Genomic DNA, 21,742 nt, shown 5'->3' on the forward strand with positions numbered 1-21,742 from the left:
TTTTCTTGATTTGATGTCAATTCATGTTATGTTTCTTGGTGTCATTTTTTTTCCCTTTGTGACTCTGTTTCAGAACCCAGGCTCACAAGCATTAGCTCAAGCCCAAGTGTAGCCAGAAGTAGGCTGAGGCATTCTTCAGTTTAGCCTGAGAAAAGATCCCTTGCAGGCTGGCAAAGGCAAGTCCCATAGCTGCAGAGAGCAGCAGCAGGAATAGAGGCCAAGCTGTGCGCGGTTCCTGCAGAGGGAGAACCTTGACAAGGAGTTGTGGGACTGACCATGCACAAAAGAGGAGGAAGAAGAAGAAGAAGAAGAAGAAGAAGAAGAAGAGGAAGAAGAGGAAGAAGAGGAAGAAGAGGTGAGTGGTACCGTGGCATCTCTTCCAAAGCGTGACATGTAGCGATGACGAGCAGACTTTTTGCCTTCCACAACTTGTTTGGCTGCTGTGCTTCTTGGCCAGGGATGCATGAGAAGCGCTCTGGTCCCTGCCAGGCGCTTGTGTTAGCTGCAGGGAGAGCTGAGAAGTGGCAGCTGCGGCTGCCAGCATGGTGGAGCATGAGCAGCCGGCTCCCAGGCCAAATGGCCCAAAGAAATGGTGGCAAGGGGCCGTGCTGAGAACTGCAGAGGAAGACAAAAAACCGCCAGGGACCAGTGCCAATGTGCCCCAGGGGAAAAAGTTCCTTGCTGAGCCCAGTGCTGGCCATGGGCTGTTCCCTGAGCATGTGAGCCAGACCTGGCTCCTTGTCCCACAGGCTGCTCATGCTTCCCAGGAGCTGCCCAAGCCCTATCCTCCCTTGAGCTGGAGCTATCTGGCGGACTTGCCAGAGTGCCCAAGTGCCTCTGAGCTGATAGACCTTGTGGGCAATAATCCTTGCTGTCCCTGTGTAGGACACCAGTGGGTGTTCCAAAGCACTGCAAGCCCTTGCAAGCCCTTGCAAGCCCTCGACATCCTATCTCTTACGGCTCCTGAGCGTTGCTCTGTAGGAGATGAGGATGGTGAGCTGTGCAGTGCTCCTCAAGAAGGAATTGCCTTGGTCTTGCCACTGCTATCCAGTTGAAAAGGATTTGCATCCATGAGCCGAGCTTGGAAGGTGGCCCTGCCAGCAGATTGTCTTGCAGCGGAGAACCTCCAGCAGCCTCATGCAAGGTTTTCTTCCCTCAGCCCCTGGCCTGTGATTCCAGCAGCTCCTCAAGTGCTTCCTGTGAGATGTGCTGGGGCTGCCCCCGGGCCAGCTCTGGCAGTGGACACGGGAGGCTGCTCCTCTGGATCCTGCGTGGGGCCTGGTGACCACTGCGTTGCCGGGTGCTGGCATTGTGACATGGGGCTGACACAGCCGCATATGTGCAGCCCTTTGGAGGAAGCCTTTGGGGTGCTGGCTCCAAATCAGTCCCTGTAGCTACAAAATAGGGGAGTAAGCAACCTAATAGAGTCCCTTTTTTGCAAAAAGACAGTGTGGATTTGTAGCCAGTGCAGCCTTCCTTCCAGTAGCAATACTGCCTGTACTATCATGTATGGAGGCCTCAGGGCTCGCTCAGGGCTTGTCACGCAGAACTGCAGGCCTGACAGAGCAGAACTGCTCTCCTCTCCTCTCCTCTCCTCTCCTCTCCTCTCCTCTCCTCTCCTCTCCTCTCCTCTCCTCTCCTCTCCTCTCCTCTCCTCTTCTCTCCTGTCCGCCAGTCCAATATCTAAGAGACTGTTTGCCTGAAAGGACAGAGGGTTTTCAGTTCCAAAATCAATGTCAAGGACACATAACACAATGAATTTTATTTTATTTTGTTGTTAATTTATTAATTTTCTTGATTTGATGTTAATTCATGTTATGTTATTTCATGTCATTTTTTTTCCCTTTGTGACTCTGTTTCAGAAGCCAGGCTCACAAGCATTAGCTCAAGCCCAAGTGTAGCCAGGAGTAGGCTGAGGCATTCTTCAGTTTAGCATGAGAAAAGATCCCTTGCAGGCTGGCAAAGGCAAGTCCCAGAGCTGCAGAGAGCAGCAGCAGGAATAGAGGCCAAGCTGTCCGCGGTTCCTGCAGAGGGAGAACCTTGACAAGGAGTTGTGGGACTGACCATGCACAAAAGAGGAAGAAGAAGAAGAAGAAGAAGAAGAAGAAGAAGAGGAAGAAGAAGAGGTGAGTGGTACCGTGGCATCTCTTCCAAAGTGTGACATGTAGCGATGACGAGCAGACTTTTTGCCTTCCACAACTTGTTTGGCTGCTGTGCTTCTTGGCCAGGGATGCATGAGAAGCGCTCTGGTCCCTGCCAGGCGCTTGTGTTAGCTGCAGGGAGAGCTGAGAAGTGGCAGCTGCGGCTGCCAGCATAGTGGAGCATGAGCAGCCGGCTCCCAGGCCAAATGGCCCAAAGAAATGGTGGCAAGGGGCCATGCTGAGAACTGCAGAGGAAGGCAAAAAACCACCGGGGACCAGTGCCAATGTGCCCCAGGGGAAAAAGTTCCTTGCTGAGCCCAGTGCTGGCCATGGGCTGTTCCCTGAGGATGTGAGCCAGACCTGGCTCCTTGTCCCACAGGCTGCTCATGCTTCCCAGGAGCTGCCCAAGCCCTATCCTCCCTTGAGCTGGAGCTATCTGGCGGACTTGCCAGAGTGCCCAAGTGCCTCTGAGCTGATAGACCTTGTGGGCAAGAATCCTTGCTGTCCCTGTGTAGGACACCAGTGGGTGTTCCAAAGCACTGCAAGCCCTTGCAAGCCCTTGCAAGCCCTCGACATCCTATCTCTTACGGCTCCTGAGCATTGCTGTGTAGGAGATGAGGATGGTGAGCTGTGCAGTGCTCCTCAAGAAGGAATTGTCTTGGTCTTGCCACTGCTATCCAGTTGAAAAGGATTTGCATCCATGAGCCGAGCTTGGAAGGTGGCCCTGCCAGCAGATTGTCTTGCAGCGGAGAACCTCCAGCAGCCTCATGCAAGGTTTTCTTCCCTCAGCCCCTGGCCTGTGATTCCAGCAGCTCCTCAAGTGCTTCCTGTCAGATGTGCTGGGGCTGCCCCCGGGCCAGCTCTGGCAGTGGACACGGGAGGCTGCTCCTCTGGATCCTGCGTGGGGCCTGGTGACCACTGCATTGCCGGGTGCTGGCATTGTGACATGGGGGTGACACAGCGGCATATGTGCAGCCCTTTGGAGGAAGCCTTTGGGGTGCTGGCTCCAAATCAGTCCCTGTACCTACAAAATAGGGGAGTAAGCAACCTAATAGAGTCCCTTTTTTGCAAAAAGACAGTGTGGATTTGTAGCCAGTGCAGCCTTCCTTCCAGTAGCAATACTGCCTGTAGTATCATGTATGGAGGCCTCAGGGCTCGCTCAGGGCTTGTCACGCAGAACTGCAGGCCTGACAGAGCAGAACTGCTCTCCTCTCCTCTCCTCTCCTCTCCTCTCCTCTCCTCTCCTCTCCTCTCCTCTTCTCCCCTGTCCGCCAGTCCAATATCTAAGAGACTGTTTGACTGAAAGGACAGAGGGTTTTCAGTTCCAAAATCAATGTCAAGGACACATAACACAATGAATTTTATTTTATTTTGTTGTTAATTTATTAATTTTCTTGATTTGATGTCAATTCATGTTATGTTTCTTGGTGTCATTTTTTTTCCCTTTGTGACTCTGTTTCAGAACCCAGGCTCACAAGCATTAGCTCAAGCCCAAGTGTAGCCAGAAGTAGGCTGAGGCATTCTTCAGTTTAGCCTGAGAAAAGATCCCTTGCAGGCTGGCAAAGGCAAGTCCCATAGCTGCAGAGAGCAGCAGCAGGAATAGAGGCCAAGCTGTGCGCGGTTCCTGCAGAGGGAGAACCTTGACAAGGAGTTGTGGGACTGACCATGCACAAAAGAGGAGGAAGAAGAAGAAGAAGAAGAAGAAGAAGAAGAAGAGGAAGAAGAGGAAGAAGAGGAAGAAGAGGTGAGTGGTACCGTGGCATCTCTTCCAAAGCGTGACATGTAGCGATGACGAGCAGACTTTTTGCCTTCCACAACTTGTTTGGCTGCTGTGCTTCTTGGCCAGGGATGCATGAGAAGCGCTCTGGTCCCTGCCAGGCGCTTGTGTTAGCTGCAGGGAGAGCTGAGAAGTGGCAGCTGCGGCTGCCAGCATGGTGGAGCATGAGCAGCCGGCTCCCAGGCCAAATGGCCCAAAGAAATGGTGGCAAGGGGCCGTGCTGAGAACTGCAGAGGAAGACAAAAAACCGCCAGGGACCAGTGCCAATGTGCCCCAGGGGAAAAAGTTCCTTGCTGAGCCCAGTGCTGGCCATGGGCTGTTCCCTGAGCATGTGAGCCAGACCTGGCTCCTTGTCCCACAGGCTGCTCATGCTTCCCAGGAGCTGCCCAAGCCCTATCCTCCCTTGAGCTGGAGCTATCTGGCGGACTTGCCAGAGTGCCCAAGTGCCTCTGAGCTGATAGACCTTGTGGGCAAGAATCCTTGCTGTCCCTGTGTAGGACACCAGTGGGTGTTCCAAAGCACTGCAAGCCCTTGCAAGCCCTTGCAAGCCCTCGACATCCTATCTCTTACGGCTCCTGAGCGTTGCTGTGTAGGAGATGAGGATGGTGAGCTGTGCAGTGCTCCTCAAGAAGGAATTGCCTTGGTCTTGCCACTGCTATCCAGTTGAAAAGGATTTGCATCCATGAGCCGAGCTTGGAAGGTGGCCCTGCCAGCAGATTGTCTTGCAGCGGAGAACCTCCAGCAGCCTCATGCAAGGTTTTCTTCCCTCAGCCCCTGGCCTGTGATTCCAGCAGCTCCTCAAGTGCTTCCTGTGAGATGTGCTGGGGCTGCCCCCGGGCCAGCTCTGGCAGTGGACACGGGAGGCTGCTCCTCTGGATCCTGCGTGGGGCCTGGTGACCACTGCGTTGCCGGGTGCTGGCATTGTGACATGGGGGTGACACAGCGGCATATGTGCAGCCCTTTGGAGGAAGCCTTTGGGGTGCTGGCTCCAAATCAGTCCCTGTACCTACAAAATAGGGGAGTAAGCAACCTAATAGAGTCCCTTTTTTGCAAAAAGACAGTGTGGATTTGTAGCCAGTGCAGCCTTCCTTCCAGTAGCAATACTGCCTGTACTATCATGTATGGAGGCCTCAGGGCTCGCTCAGGGCTTGTCACGCAGAACTGCAGGCCTGACAGAGCAGAACTGCTCTCCTCTCCTCTCCTCTCCTCTCCTCTCCTCTCCTCTCCTCTCCTCTCCTCTCCTCTCCTCTCCTCTCCTCTCCTCTCCTCTTCTCTCCTGTCCGCCAGTCCAATATCTAAGAGACTGTTTGCCTGAAAGGACAGAGGGTTTTCAGTTCCAAAATCAATGTCAAGGACACATAACACAATGAATTTGATTTTATTTTGTTGTTAATTTATTAATTTTCTTGATTTGATGTTAATTCATGTTATGTTATTTCATGTCATTTTTTTTCCCTTTGTGACTCTGTTTCAGAACCCAGGCTCACAAGCATTAGCTCAAGCCCAAGTGTAGCCAGGAGTAGGCTGAGGCATTCTTCAGTTTAGCCTGAGAAAAGATCCCTTGCAGGCTGGCAAAGGCAAGTCCCAGAGCTGCAGAGAGCAGCAGCAGGAATAGAGGCCAAGCTGTGCGCGGTTCCTGCAGAGGGAGAACCTTGACAAGGAGTTGTGGGACTGACCATGCACAAAAGAGGAAGAAGAAGAAGAAGAATAAGAAGAGGAAGAAGAAGAAGAGGAAGAAGAGGAAGAAGAGGAAGAAGAGGTGAGTGGTACCGTGGCATCTCTTCCAAAGCGTGACATGTAGCGATGACGAGCAGACTTTTTGCCTTCCACAACTTGTTTGGCTGCTGTGCTTCTTGGCCAGGGATGCATGAGAAGTGCTCTGGTCCCTGCCAGGCGCTTGTGTTAGCTGCAGGGAGAGCTGAGAAGTGGCAGCTGTGGCTGCCAGCATGGTGGAGCATGAGCAGCCGGCTCCCAGGCCAAATGGCCCAAAGAAATGGTGGCAAGGGGCCGTGCTGAGAACTGCAGAGGAAGGCAAAAAACCGCCGGGGACCAGTGCCAATGTGCCCCAGGGGAAAAAGTTCCTTGCTGAGCCCAGTGCTGGCCATGGGCTGTTCCCTGAGCATGTGAGCCAGACCTGGCTCCTTGTCCCACAGGCTGCTCATGCTTCCAAGGAGCTGCCCAAGCCCTATCCTCCCTTGAGCTGGAGCTATCTGGCGGACTTGCCAGAGTGCCCAAGTGCCTCTGAGCTGATAGACCTTGTGGGCAAGAATCCTTGCTGTCCCTGTGTAGGACACCAGTGGGTGTTCCAAAGCACTGCAAGCCCTTGCAAGCCCTTGCAAGCCCTCGACATCCTATCTCTTACAGCTCCTGAGCGTTGCTCTGTAGGAGATGAGGATGGTGAGCTGTGCAGTGCTCCTCAAGAAGGAATTGCCTTGGTCTTGCCACTGCTATCCAGTTGAAAAGGATTTGCATCCATGAGCCGAGCTTGGAAGGTGGCCCTGCCAGCAGATTGTCTTGCAGCGGAGAACTTCCAGCAGCCTCCTGCAAGGTTTTCTTCCCTCAGCCCCTGGCCTGTGATTCCAGAAGCTCCTCAAGTGCTTCCTGTGAGATGTGCTGGGGCTGCCCCCGGGCCAGCTCTGGCAGTGGACACGGGAGGCTGCTCCTCTGGATCCTGCGTGGGGCCTGGTGACCACTGCGTTGCCGGGTGCTGGCATTGTGACATGGGGGTGACACAGCCGCATATGTGCAGCCCTTTGGAGGAAGCCTTTGGGGTGCTGGCTCCAAATCAGTCCCTGTACCTACAAAATAGGGGAGTAAGCAACCTAATAGAGTCCCTTTTTTGCAAAAAGACAGTGTGGATTTGTTGCCAGTGCAGCCTTCCTTCCAGTAGCAATACTGCCTGTAGTATCATGTATGGAGGCCTCAGGGCTCGCTCAGGGCTTGTCACGCAGAACTGCAGGCCTGACAGAGCAGAACTGCTCTCCTCTCCTCTCCTCTCCTCTCCTCTCCTCTCCTCTCCTCTTCTCTTCTCTCCGGTCCGCCAGTCCAATATCTAAGAGACTGTTTGCCTGAAAGGACAGAGGGCTTTCAGTTCCAAAATCAATGTCAAGGACACATAACACAATGAATTTGATTTTATTTTGTTGTTAATTTATTAATTTTCTTGATTTTATGTTAATTCATGTTCTGTTATTTCATGTCATTTTTTTTCCCTTTGTGACTCTGTTTCAGAAGCCAGGCTCACAAGCATTAGCTCAAGCCCAAGTGTAGCCAGGAGTAGGCTGAGGCATTCTTCAGTTTAGCCTGAGAAAAGATCCCTTGCAGGCTGGCAAAGGCAAGTCCCAGAGCTGCAGAGAGCAGCAGCAGGAATAGAGGCCAAGCTGTGCGCGCTTCCTGCAGAGGGAGAACCTTGACAAGGAGTTGTGGGACTGACCATGCACAAAAGAGGAAGAAGAAGAAGAAGAAGAATAAGAAGAGGAAGAAGAAGAAGAGGAAGAAGAGGAAGAAGAGGAAGAAGAGGTGAGTGGTACCGTGGCATCTCTTCCAAAGCGTGACATGTAGCGATGACGAGCAGACTTTTTGCCTTCCACAACTTGTTTGGCTGCTGTGCTTCTTGGGCAGGGATGCATGAGAAGCGCTCTGGTCCCTGCCAGGCGCTTGTGTTAGCTGCAGGGAGAGCTGAGAAGTGGCAGCTGTGGCTGCCAGCATGGTGGAGCATGAGCAGCCGGCTCCCAGGCCAAATGGCCCAAAGAAATGGTGGCAAGGGGCCGTGCTGAGAACTGCAGAGGAAGGCAAAAAACCGCCGGGGACCAGTGCCAATGTGCCCCAGGGGAAAAAGTTCCTTGCTGAGCCCAGTGCTGGCCATGGGCTGTTCCCTGAGCATGTGAGCCAGACCTGGCTCCTTGTCCCACAGGCTGCTCATGCTTCCAAGGAGCTGCCCAAGCCCTATCCTCCCTTGAGCTGGAGCTATCTGGCGGACTTGCCAGAGTGCCCAAGTGCCTCTGAGCTGATAGACCTTGTGGGCAAGAATCCTTGCTGTCCCTGTGTAGGACACCAGTGGGTGTTCCAAAGCACTGCAAGCCCTTGCAAGCCCTTGCAAGCCCTCGACATCCTATCTCTTACAGCTCCTGAGCGTTGCTCTGTAGGAGATGAGGATGGTGAGCTGTGCAGTGCTCCTCAAGAAGGAATTGCCTTGGTCTTGCCACTGCTATCCAGTTGAAAAGGATTTGCATCCATGAGCCGAGCTTGGAAGGTGGCCCTGCCAGCAGATTGTCTTGCAGCGGAGAACCTCCAGCAGCCTCATGCAAGGTTTTCTTCCCTCAGCCCCTGGCCTGTGATTCCAGCAGCTCCTCAAGTGCTTCCTGTCAGATGTGCTGGGGCTGCCCCCGGGACAGCTCTGGCAGTGGACACGGGAGGCTGCTCCTCTGGATCCTGCGTGGGGCCTGGTGACCACTGCGTTGCCGGGTGCTGGCATTGTGACATGGGGGTGACACAGCCGCATATGTGCAGCCCTTTGGAGGAAGCCTTTGGGGTGCTGGCTCCAAATCAGTCCCTGTACCTACAAAATAGGGGAGTAAGCAACCTAATAGAGTCCCTTTTTTGCAAAAAGACAGTGTGGATTTGTTGCCAGTGCAGCCTTCCTTCCAGTAGCAATACTGCCTGTAGTATCATGTATGGAGGCCTCAGGGCTCGCTCAGGGCTTGTCACGCAGAACTGCAGGCCTGACAGAGCAGAACTGCTCTCCTCTCCTCTCCTCTCCTCTCCTCTCCTCTCCTCTTCTCTCCTGTCCGCCAGTCCAATATCTAAGAGACTGTTTGCCTGAAAGGACAGAGGGTTTTCAGTTCCAAAATCAATGTCAAGGACACATAACACAATGAATTTTATTTTATTTTGTTGTTAATTTATTAATTTTCTTGATTTTATGTTAATTCATGTTATGTTATTTCATGTCATTTTTTTTCCCTTTGTGACTCTGTTTCAGAAGCCAGGCTCACAAGCATTAGCTCAAGCCCAAGTGTAGCCAGGAGTAGGCTGAGGCATTCTTCAGTTTAGCCTGAGAAAAGATCCCTTGCAGGCTGGCAAAGGCAAGTCCCAGAGCTGCAGAGAGCAGCAGCAGGAATAGAGGCCAAGCTGTGCGCGCTTCCTGCAGAGGGAGAACCTTGACAAGGAGTTGTGGGACTGACCATGCACAAAAGAGGAAGAAGAAGAAGAAGAAGAATAAGAAGAGGAAGAAGAAGAAGAGGAAGAAGAGGAAGAAGAGGAAGAAGAGGTGAGTGGTACCGTGGCATCTCTTCCAAAGCGTGACATGTAGCGATGACGAGCAGACTTTTTGCCTTCCACAACTTGTTTGGCTGCTGTGCTTCTTGGGCAGGGATGCATGAGAAGCGCTCTGGTCCCTGCCAGGCGCTTGTGTTAGCTGCAGGGAGAGCTGAGAAGTGGCAGCTGTGGCTGCCAGCATGGTGGAGCATGAGCAGCCGGCTCCCAGGCCAAATGGCCCAAAGAAATGGTGGCAAGGGGCCGTGCTGAGAACTGCAGAGGAAGGCAAAAAACCGCCGGGGACCAGTGCCAATGTGCCCCAGGGGAAAAAGTTCCTTGCTGAGCCCAGTGCTGGCCATGGGCTGTTCCCTGAGCATGTGAGCCAGACCTGGCTCCTTGTCCCACAGGCTGCTCATGCTTCGCAGGAGCTGCCCAAGCCCTATCCTCCCTTGAGCTGGAGCTATCTGGCGGACTTGCCAGAGTGCCCAAGTGCCTCTGAGCTGATAGACCTTGTGGGCAAGAATCCTTGCTGTCCCTGTGTAGGACACCAGTGGGTGTTCCAAAGCACTGCAAGCCCTTGCAAGCCCTTGCAAGCCCTCGACATCCTATCTCTTACAGCTCCTGAGCGTTGCTCTGTAGGAGATGAGGATGGTGAGCTGTGCAGTGCTCCTCAAGAAGGAATTGCCTTGGTCTTGCCACTGCTATCCAGTTGAAAAGGATTTGCATCCATGAGCCGAGCTTGGAAGGTTGCCCTGCCAGCAGATTGTCTTGCAGCGGAGAACCTCCAGCAGCCTCATGCAAGGTTTTCTTCCCTCAGCCCCTGGCCTGTGATTCCAGCAGCTCCTCAAGTGCTTCCTGTCAGATGTGCTGGGGCTGCCCCCGGGCCAGCTCTGGCAGTGGACACGGGAGGCTGCTCCTCTGGATCCTGCGTGGGGCCTGGTGACCGCTGCGTTGCCGGGTGCTGGCATTGTGACATGGGGGTGACACAGCCGCATATGTGCAGCCCTTTGGAGGAAGCCTTTGGGGTGCTGGCTCCAAATCAGTCCCTGTAGCTACAAAATAGGGGAGTAAGCAACCTAATAGAGTCCCTTTTTTGCAAAAAGACAGTGTGGATTTGTTGCCAGTGCAGCCTTCCTTCCAGTAGCAATACTGCCTGTAGTATCATGTATGGAGGCCTCAGGGCTCGCTCAGGGCTTGTCACGCAGAACTGCAGGCCTGACAGAGCAGAACTGCTCTCCTCTCCTCTCCTCTCCTCTCCTGTCCTCTCCTCTCCTCTCCTCTCCTCTCCTCTCCTCTCCTATCCTCTCCTCTCCTCTCCTCTCCTCTCCTGTCCGCCAGTCCAATATCTAAGAGACTGTTTGCCTGAAAGGACAGAGGGTTTTCAGTTCCAAAATCAATGTCAAGGACACATAACACAATGAATTTTATTTTACTTTGTTGTTAATTTATTAATTTTCTTGATTTGATGTTAATTCATGTTATGTTATTTCATGTCATTTTTTTTCCCTTTGTGACTCTGTTTCAGAACCCAGGCTCACAAGCATTAGCTCAAGCCCAAGTGTAGCCAGGAGTAGGCTGAGGCATTCTTCAGTTTAGCATGAGAAAAGATCCCTTGCAGGCTGGCAAAGGCAAGTCCCAGAGCTGCAGAGAGCAGCAGCAGGAATAGAGGCCAAGCTGTCCGTGGTTCCTGCAGAGGGAGAACCTTGACAAGGAGTTGTGGGACTGACCATGCACAAAAGAGGAAGAAGAAGAAGAAGAAGAAGAAGAGGAAGAAGAGGAAGAAGAGGTGAGTGGTACCGTGGCATCTCTTCCAAAGCGTGACATGTAGCGATGACGAGCAGACGTTTTGCCTTCCACAACTTGTTTGGCTGCTGTGCTTCTTGGGCAGGGATGCATGAGAAGCGCTCTGGTCCCTGCCAGGCACTTGTGTTAGCTGCAGGGAGAGCTGAGAAGTGGCAGCTGCGGCTGGCAGCATGGTGGAGCATGAGCAGCCGGCTCCCAGGCCAAATGGCCCAAAGAAATGGTGGCAAGGGGCCGTGCTGAGAACTGCAGAGGAAGGCAAAAAACCGCCGGGGACCAGTGCCAATGTGCCCCAGGGGAAAAAGTTCCTTGCTGAGCCCAGTGCTGGCCATGGGCTGTTCCCTGAGCATGTGAGCCAGACCTGGCTCTTTGTCCCACAGGCTGCTCATGCTTCCCAGGAGCTGCCCAAGCCCTATCCTCCCTTGAGCTGGAGTTATCTGGCGGACTTGCCAGAGTGCCCAAGTGCCTCTGAGCTGATAGACCTTGTGGGCAAGAATCCTTGCTGTCCCTGTGTAGGACACCAGTGGGTGTTCCAAAGCACTGCAAGCCCTTGCAAGCCCTTGCAAGCCCTCGACATCCTATCTCTTACGGCTCCTGAGCGTTGCTGTGTAGGAGATGAGGATGGTGAGCTGTGCAGTGCTCCTCAAGAAGGAATTGCCTTGGTCTTGCCACTGCTATCCAGTTGAAAAGGATTTGCATCCATGAGCCGAGCTTGGAAGGTGGCCCTGCCAGCAGATTGTCTTGCAGCGGAGAACCTCCAGCAGCCTCATGCAAGGTTTTCTTCCCTCAGCCCCTGGCCGGTGATTCCAGCAGCTCCTCAAGTGCTTCCTGTCAGATGTGCTGGGGCTGCCCCCGGGCCAGCTCTGGCAGTGGACACGGGAGGCTGCTCCTCTGGATCCTGCGTGGGGCCTGGTGACCACTGCGTTGCCGGGTGCTGGCATTGTGACATGGGGGTGACACAGCCGCATATGTGCAGCCCTTTGGAGGAAGCCTTTGGGGTGCTGGCTCCAAATCAGTCCCTGTAGCTACAAAATAGGGGAGTAAGCAACCTAATAGAGTCCCTTTTTTGCAAAAAGACAGTGTGGATTTGTTGCCAGTGCAGCCTTCCTTCCAGTAGCAATACTGCCTGTAGTATCATGTATGGAGGCCTCAGGGCTCGCTCAGGGCTTGTCACGCAGAACTGCAGGCCTGACAGAGCAGAACTGCTCTCCTCTCCTCTCCTCTCCTCTCCTCTCCTCTCCTCTCCTCTCCTCTCCTCTCCTCTCCTCTCCTCTCCTCTTCTCTCCTGCCCGCCAGTCCAATATCTAAGAGACTGTTTGCCTGAAAGGACAGAGGGTTTTCAGTTCCAAAATCAATGTCAAGGACACAGAACACAATGAATTTGATTTTATTTTGTTGTTAATTTATTAATTTTCTTGATTTGATGTTAATTCATGTTATGTTATTTCATGTCATTTTTTTTCCCTTTGTGACTCTGTTTCAGAACCCAGGCTCACAAGCATTAGCTCAAGCCCAAGTGTAGCCAGGAGTAGGCTGAGGCATTCTTCAGTTTAGCATGAGAAAAGATCCCTTGCAGGCTGGCAAAGGCAAGTCCCAGAGCTGCAGAGAGCAGCAGCAGGAATAGAGGCCAAGCTGTCCGCGCTTCCTGCAGAGCGAGAACCTTGACAAGGAGTTGTGGGACTGACCATGCACAAAAGAGGAAGAAGAAGAAGAAGAAGAAGAAGAATAAGAAGAAGAAGAAGAGGAAGAAGAGGAAGAAGAGGTGAGTGGTACCGTGGCATCTCTTCCAAAGCGTGACATGTAGCGATGACGAGCAGACTTTTTGCCTTCCACAACTTGTTTGGCTGCTGTGCTTCTTGGGCAGGGATGCATGAGAAGCACTCTGGTCCCTGCCAGGCGCTTGTGTTAGCTACAGGGAGAGCTGAGAAGTGGCAGCTGCGGCTGCCAGCATGGTGGAGCATGAGCCGCCGGCTCCCAGGCCAAATGGCCCAAAGAAATGGTGGCAAGGGGCCGTGCTGAGAACTGCAGAGGAAGGCAAAAAACCGCCGGGGACCAGTGCCAATGTGCCCCGGGGGAAAAAGTTCCTTGCTGAGCCCAGTGCTGGCCATGGGCTGTTCCCTGAGCATGTGAGCCAGACCTGGCTCCTTGTCCCACAGGCTGTTCATGCTTCCCAGGAGCTGCCCAAGCCCTATCCTCCCTTGAGCTGGAGCTATCTGGCGGACTTGCCAGAGTGCCCAAGTGCCTCTGAGCTGATAGACCTTGTGGGCAAGAATCCTTGCTGTCCCTGTGTAGGACACCAGTGGGTGTTCCAAAGCACTGCAAGCCCTTGCAAGCCCTTGCAAGCCCTCGACATCCTACCTCTTACGGCTCCTGAGCGTTGCTCTGTAGGAGATGAGGATGGTGAGCTGTGCAGTGCTCCTCAAGAAGGAATTGCCTTGGTCTTGCCACTGCTATCCAGTTGAAAAGGATTTGCATCCATGAGCCGAGCTTGGAAGGTGGCCCTGCCAGCAGATTGTCTTGCAGCGGAGAACCTCCAGCAGCCTCATGCAAGGTTTTCTTCCCTCAGCCCCTGGCCTGTGATTCCAGCAGCTCCTCAAGTGCTTCCTGTGAGACGTGCTGGGGCTGCCCCCGGGCCAGCTCTGGCAGTGGACACGGGAGGCTGCTCCTCTGGATCCTGCGTGGGGCCTGGTGACCACTGCGTTGCCGGGTGCGGGCATTGTGACATGGGGGTGACACAGCCGCATATGTGCAGCCCTTTGGAGGAAGCCTTTGGGGTGCTGGCTCCAAATCAGTCCCTGTACCTACAAAACAGGGGAGTAAGCAACCTAATAGAGTCCCTTTTTTGCAAAAAGACAGTGTGGATTTGTTGCCAGTGCAGCCTTCCTTCCAGTAGCAATACTGCCTGTAGTATCATGTATGGAGGCGTCAGGGCTCGCTCAGGGCTTGTCACGCAGAACTGCAGGCCTGACAGAGCAGAACTGCTCTCCTCTCCTCTCCTCTCCTCTCCTCTCCTCTCCTCTCCTCTCCTCTCCTCTCCTCTTCTCTCCTGTCCGCCATTCCAATATCTAAGAGACTGTTTGCCTGAAAGGACAGAGGGTTTTCAGTTCCAAAATCAATGTCAAGGACACATAACACAATGAATTTTATTTTATTTTGTTGTTAATTTATTAATTTTCTTGATTTGATGTTAATTCATGTTATGTTATTTCATGTCATTTTTTTTCCCTTTGTGACTCTGTTTCAGAACCCAGGCTCACAAGCATTAGCTCAAGCCCAAGTGTAGCCAGGAGTAGGCTGAGGCATTCTTCAGTTTAGCATGAGAAAAGATCCCTTCCAGGCTGGCAAAGGCAAGTCCCAGAGCTGCAGAGAGCAGCAGCAGGAATAGAGGCCAAGCTGTCCGCGGTTCCTGCAGAGGGAGAACCTTGACAAGGAGTTGTGGGACTGACCATGCACAAAAGAGGAAGAAGAAGAAGAAGAAGAAGAAGAAGAAGAAGAAGAAGAAGAAGAGGAAGAAGAGGAAGAAGAGGAAGAAGAGGTGAGTGGTACCGTGGCATCTCTTCCAAAGCGTGACATGTAGCGATGACGAGCAGACTTTTTGCCTTCCACAACTTGTTTGGCTGCTGTGCTTCTTGGGCAGGGATGCATGAGAAGCGCTCTGGTCCCTGCCAGGCGCTTGTGTTAGCTACAGGGAGAGCTGAGAAGTGGCAGCTGCGGCTGCCAGCATGGTGGAGCATGAGCAGCCGGCTCCCAGGCCAAATGGCCCAAAGAAATGGTGGCAAGGGGCCGTGCTGAGAACTGCAGAGGAAGGCAAAAAACCGCCGGGGACCAGTGCCAATGTGCCCCGGGGGAAAAAGTTCCTTGCTGAGCCCAGTGCTGGCCATGGGCTGTTCCCTGAGCATGTGAGCCAGACCTGGCTCCTTGTCCCACAGGCTGCTCATGCTTCCCAGGAGCTGCCCAAGCCCTATCCTCCCTTGAGCTGGAGCTATCTGGCGGACTTGCCAGAGTGCCCAAGTGCCTCTGAGCTGATAGACCTTGTGGGCAAGAATCCTTGCTGTCCCTGTGTAGGACACCAGTGGGTGTTCCAAAGCACTGCAAGCCCTTGCAAGCCCTTGCAAGCCCTCGACATCCTACCTCTTACGGCTCCTGAGCGTTGCTCTGTAGGAGATGAGGATGGTGAGCTGTGCAGTGCTCCTCAAGAAGGAATTGCCTTGGTCTTGCCACTGCTATCCAGTTGAAAAGGATTTGCATCCATGAGCCGAGCTTGGAAGGTGGCCCTGCCAGCAGATTGTCTTGCAGCGGAGAACCTCCAGCAGCCTCATGCAAGGTTTTCTTCCCTCAGCCCCTGGCCTGTGATTCCAGCAGCTCCTCAAGTGCTTCCTGTGAGACGTGCTGGGGCTGCCCCCGGGCCAGCTCTGGCAGTGGACACGGGAGGCTGCTCCTCTGGATCCTGCGTGGGGCCTGGTGACCACTGCGTTGCCGGGTGCGGGCATTGTGACATGGGGGTGACACAGCCGCATATGTGCAGCCCTTTGGAGGAAGCCTTTGGGGTGCTGGCTCCAAATCAGTCCCTGTACCTACAAAACAGGGGAGTAAGCAACCTAATAGAGTCCCTTTTTTGCAAAAAGACAGTGTGGATTTGTTGCCAGTGCAGCCTTCCTTCCAGTAGCAATACTGCCTGTAGTATCATGTATGGAGGCCTCAGGGCTCGCTCAGGGCTTGTCACGCAGAACTGCAGGCCTGACAGAGCAGAACTGCTCTCCTCTCCTCTCCTCTCCTCTGCTCTCCTCTCCTCTCCTCTCCTCTCCTCTCCTCTCCTCTGCTCTTCTCTTCTCTCCTGTCCGCCAGTCCAATATCTAAGAGACTGTTTGCCTGAAAGGACAGAGGGTTTTCAGTTCCAAAATCAATGTCAAGGACACATAACACAATGAATTTGATTTTATTTTGTTGTTAATTTATTAATTTTCTTGATTTGATGTTAATTCATGTTCTGTTATTTCATGTCATTTTTTTTCCCTTTGTGACTCTGTTTCAGAAGCCAGGCTCACAAGCATTAGCTCAAGCCCAAGTGTAGCCAGGAGTAGGCTGAGGCATTCTTCAGTTTAGCATGAGAAAAGATCCCTTGCAGGCTGGCAAAGGCAAGTCCCAGAGCTGCAGAGAGCAGCAGCAGGAAGAGAGGCCAAGCTGTCCGCGGTTCCTGCAGAGGGAGAACCTTGACAAGGAGTTGTGGGACTGACCATGCACAAAAGAGGAAGAAGAAGAAGAAGAAGAAGAAGAAGAAGAAGAAGAAGAAGAAGAAGAAGAAGAAGAAGAGGAAGAAGAGGAAGAAGAGGAAGAAGAGGTGAGTGGTACCGTGGCATCTCTTCCTAAGCGTGACGTAGCGATGACGAGCAGACTTTTTGGCTTCCACAACTTGTTTGGCTGCTGTACTTCTTGGCCAGGGATGCATGAGAAGCGCTCTGGTCCCTGCCAGGCGCTTGTGTTAGCTGCAGGGAGAGCTGAGAAGTGGCAGCTGCGGCTGCCAGCATGGTGGAGCATGAGCAGCCGGCTCCCAGGCCAAATGGCCCAAAGAAATGGTGGCAAGGGGCCGTGCTGAGAACTGCAGAGGAAGGCAAAAAACCGCCGGGGACCAGTGCCAATGTGCCCCGGGGGAAAAAGTTCCTTGCTGAGCCCAGTGCTGGCCATGGGCTGTTCCCTGAGCATGTGAGCCAGACCTGGCTCCTTGTCCCACAGGCTGCTCATGCTTCGCAGGAGCTGCCCAAGCCCTATACTCCCTTGAGCTGGAGCTATCTGGCGGACTTGCCAGAGTGCCCAAGTGCCTCTGAGCTGATAGACCTTGTGGGCAAGAATCCTTGCTGTCCCTGTGTAGGACACCAGTGGGTGTTCCAAAGCACTGCAAGCCCTTGCAAGCCCTTGCAAGCCCTCGACATCCTATCTCTTACGGCTCCTGAGCGTTGCTCTGTAGGAGATGAGGATGGTGAGCTGTGCAGTGCTCCTCAAGAAGGAATTGCCTTGGTCTTGCCACTGCTATCCAGTTGAAAAGGATTTGCATCCATGAGCCGAGCTTGGAAGGTGGCCCTGCCAGCAGATTGTCTTGCAGCGGAGAACCTCCAGCAGCCTCATGCAAGGTTTTCTTCCCTCAGCCCCTGGCCTGTGATTCCAGCAGCTCCTCAAGTGCTTCCTGTGAGACGTGCTGGGGCTGCCCCCGGGCCAGCTCTGGCAGTGGACACGGGAGGCTGCTCCTCTGGATCCTGCGTGGGGCCTGGTGACCACTGCGTTGCCGGGTGCGGGCATTGTGACATGGGGGTGACACAGCCGCATATGTGCAGCCCTTTGGAGGAAGCCTTTGGGGTGCTGGCTCCAAATCAGTCCCTGTACCTACAAAACAGGGGAGTAAGCAACCTAATAGAGTCCCTTTTTTGCAAAAAGACAGTGTGGATTTGTTGCCAGTGCAGCCTTCCTTCCAGTAGCAATACTGCCTGTAGTATCATGTATGGAGGCGTCAGGGCTCGCTCAGGGCTTGTCACGCAGAACTGCAGGCCTGACAGAGCAGAACTGCTCTCCTCTCCTCTCCTCTCCTCTCCTCTCCTCTCCTCTCCTCTCCTCTCCTCTCCTCTCCTCTTCTCTCCTGTCCGCCATTCCAATATCTAAGAGACTGTTTGCCTGAAAGGACAGAGGGTTTTCAGTTCCAAAATCAATGTCAAGGACACATAACACAATGAATTTTATTTTATTTTGTTGTTAATTTATTAATTTTCTTGATTTGATGTTAATTCATGTTATGTTATTTCATGTCATTTTTTTTCCCTTTGTGACTCTGTTTCAGAACCCAGGCTCACAAGCATTAGCTCAAGCCCAAGTGTAGCCAGGAGTAGGCTGAGGCATTCTTCAGTTTAGCATGAGAAAAGATCCCTTCCAGGCTGGCAAAGGCAAGTCCCAGAGCTGCAGAGAGCAGCAGCAGGAATAGAGGCCAAGCTGTCCGCGGTTCCTGCAGAGGGAGAACCTTGACAAGGAGTTGTGGGACTGACCATGCACAAAAGAGGAAGAAGAAGAAGAAGAAGAAGAAGAAGAAGAAGAAGAAGAAGAGGAAGAAGAGGAAGAAGAGGAAGAAGAGGTGAGTGGTACCGTGGCATCTCTTCCAAAGCGTGACATGTAGCGATGACGAGCAGACTTTTTGCCTTCCACAACTTGTTTGGCTGCTGTGCTTCTTGGGCAGGGATGCATGAGAAGCGCTCTGGTCCCTGCCAGGCGCTTGTGTTAGCTACAGGGAGAGCTGAGAAGTGGCAGCTGCGGCTGCCAGCATGGTGGAGCATGAGCAGCCGGCTCCCAGGCCAAATGGCCCAAAGAAATGGTGGCAAGGGGCCGTGCTGAGAACTGCAGAGGAAGGCAAAAAACCGCCGGGGACCAGTGCCAATGTGCCCCGGGGGAAAAAGTTCCTTGCTGAGCCCAGTGCTGGCCATGGGCTGTTCCCTGAGCATGTGAGCCAGACCTGGCTCCTTGTCCCACAGGCTGCTCATGCTTCCCAGGAGCTGCCCAAGCCCTATCCTCCCTTGAGCTGGAGCTATCTGGCGGACTTGCCAGAGTGCCCAAGTGCCTCTGAGCTGATAGACCTTGTGGGCAAGAATCCTTGCTGTCCCTGTGTAGGACACCAGTGGGTGTTCCAAAGCACTGCAAGCCCTTGCAAGCCCTTGCAAGCCCTCGACATCCTACCTCTTACGGCTCCTGAGCGTTGCTCTGTAGGAGATGAGGATGGTGAGCTGTGCAGTGCTCCTCAAGAAGGAATTGCCTTGGTCTTGCCACTGCTATCCAGTTGAAAAGGATTTGCATCCATGAGCCGAGCTTGGAAGGTGGCCCTGCCAGCAGATTGTCTTGCAGCGGAGAACCTCCAGCAGCCTCATGCAAGGTTTTCTTCCCTCAGCCCCTGGCCTGTGATTCCAGCAGCTCCTCAAGTGCTTCCTGTCAGATGTGCTGGGGCTGCCCCCGGGCCAGCTCTGGCAGTGGACACGGGAGGCTGCTCCTCTGGATCCTGCGTGGGGCCTGGTGACCACTGCGTTGCCGGGTGCTGGCATTGTGACATGGGGGTGACACAGCCGCATATGTGCAGCCCTTTGGAGGAAGCCTTTGGGGTGCTGGCTCCAAATCAGTCCCTGTAGCTACAAAATAGGGGAGTAAGCAACCTAATAGAGTCCCTTTTTTGCAAAAAGACAGTGTGGATTTGTTGCCAGTGCAGCCTTCCTTCCAGTAGCAATACTGCCTGTAGTATCATGTATGGAGGCCTCAGGGCTCGCTCAGGGCTTGTCACGCAGAACTGCAGGCCTGACAGAGCAGAACTGCTCTCCTCTCCTCTCCTCTCCTCTGCTCTCCTCTCCTCTCCTCTCCTCTCCTCTCCTCTCCTCTGCTCTTCTCTTCTCTCCTGTCCGCCAGTCCAATATCTAAGAGACTGTTTGCCTGAAAGGACAGAGGGTTTTCAGTTCCAAAATCAATGTCAAGGACACATAACACAATGAATTTTATTTTATTTTGTTGTTAATTTATTAATTTTCTTGATTTGATGTTAATTCATGTTCTGTTATTTCATGTCATTTTTTTTCCCTTTGTGACTCTGTTTCAGAAGCCAGGCTCACAAGCATTAGCTCAAGCCCAAGTGTAGCCAGGAGTAGGCTGAGGCATTCTTCAGTTTAGCATGAGAAAAGATCCCTTGCAGGCTGGCAAAGGCAAGTCCCAGAGCTGCAGAGAGCAGCAGCAGGAAGAGAGGCCAAGCTGTCCGCGGTTCCTGCAGAGGGAGAACCTTGACAAGGAGTTGTGGGACTGACCATGCACAAAAGAGGAAGAAGAAGAAGAAGAAGAAGAAGAAGAAGAAGAAGAAGAAGAAGAAGAAGAAGAAGAAGAGGAAGAAGAGGAAGAAGAGGAAGAAGAGGTGAGTGGTACCGTGGCATCTCTTCCTAAGCGTGACGTAGCGATGACGAGCAGACTTTTTGGCTTCCACAACTTGTTTGGCTGCTGTACTTCTTGGCCAGGGATGCATGAGAAGCGCTCTGGTCCCTGCCAGGCGCTTGTGTTAGCTGCAGGGAGAGCTGAGAAGTGGCAGCTGCGGCTGCCAGCATGGTGGAGCATGAGCAGCCGGCTCCCAGGCCAAATGGCCCAAAGAAATGGTGGCAAGGGGCGGTGCTGAGAACTGCAGAGGAAGGCAAAAAACCGCCGGGGACCAGTGCCAATGTGCCCCGGGGGAAAAAGTTCCTTGCTGAGCCCAGTGCTGGCCATGGGCTGTTCCCTGAGCATGTGAGCCAGACCTGGCTCCTTGTCCCACAGGCTGCTCATGCTTCGCAGGAGCTGCCCAAGCCCTATACTCCCTTGAGCTGGAGCTATCTGGCGGACTTGCCAGAGTGCCCAAGTGCCTCTGAGCTGATAGACCTTGTGGGCAAGAATCCTTGCTGTCCCTGTGTAGGACACCAGTGGGTGTTCCAAAGCACTGCAAGCCCTTGCAAGCCCTTGCAAGCCCTCGACATCCTATCTCTTACGGCTCCTGAGCGTTGCTCTGTAGGAGATGAGGATGGTGAGCTGTGCAGTGCTCTTCAAGAAGGAATTGCCTTGGTCTTGCCACTGCTATCCAGTTGAAAAGGATTTGCATCCATGAGCCGAGCTTGGAAGGTGGCCCTGCCAGCAGATTGTCTTGCAGCGGAGAACCTCCAGCAGCCTCATGCAAGGTTTTCTTCCCTCAGCCCCTGGCCTGTGATTCCAGCAGCTCCTCAAGTGCTTCCTGTGAGACGTGCTGGGGCTGTCCCCGGGCCAGCTCTGGCAGTGGACACGGGAGGCTGCTCCTCTGGATCCTGCGTGGGGCCTGGTGACCACTGCGTTGCCGGGTGCTGGCATTGTGACATGGGGGTGACACAGCCGCATATGTGCAGCCCTTTGGAGGAAGCCTTTGGGGTGCTGGCTCCAAATCAGTCCCTGTACCTACAAAACAGGGGAGTAAGCAACCTAATAGAGTCCCTTTTTTGCAAAAAGACAGTGTGGATTTGTTGCCAGTGCAGCCTTCCTTCCAGTAGCAATACTGCCTGTAGTATCATGTATGGAGGCGTCAGGGCTCGCTCAGGGCTTGTCACGCAGAACTGCAGGCCTGACAGAGCAGAACTGCTCTCCTCTCCTCTCCTCTCCTCTCCTCTCCTCTCCTCTCCTCTCCTCTCCTCTTCTCTCCTATCCGCCATTCCAATATCTAAGAGACTGTTTGCCTGAAAGGACAGAGGGTTTTCAGTTCCAAAATCAATGTCAAGGACACATAACACAATGAATTTTATTTTATTTTGTTGTTAATTTATTAATTTTCTTGATTTTATGTTAATTCATGTTATGTTATTTCATGTCATTTTTTTTCCCTTTGTGACTCTGTTTCAGAACCCAGGCTCACAAGCATTAGCTCAAGCCCAAGTGTAGCCAGGAGTAGGCTGAGGCATTCTTCAGTTTAGCATGAGAAAAGATCCCTTCCAGGCTGGCAAAGGCAAGTCCCAGAGCTGCAGAGAGCAGCAGCAGGAATAGAGGCCAAGCTGTCCGCGGTTCCTGCAGAGGGAGAACCTTGACAAGGAGTTGTGGGACTGACCATGCACAAAAGAGGAAGAAGAAGAAGAAGAAGAAGAAGAAGAAGAAGAAGAAGAAGAGGAAGAAGAGGAAGAAGAGGAAGAAGAGGTGAGTGGTACCGTGGCATCTCTTCCAAAGCGTGACATGTAGCGATGACGAGCAGACTTTTTGCCTTCCACAACTTGTTTGGCTGCTGTGC

Source organism: Caloenas nicobarica, unplaced genomic scaffold, assembly GCF_036013445.1.
Source record: "Caloenas nicobarica isolate bCalNic1 unplaced genomic scaffold, bCalNic1.hap1 Scaffold_93, whole genome shotgun sequence".
NCBI lineage: Eukaryota > Metazoa > Chordata > Aves > Columbiformes > Columbidae > Caloenas > Caloenas nicobarica.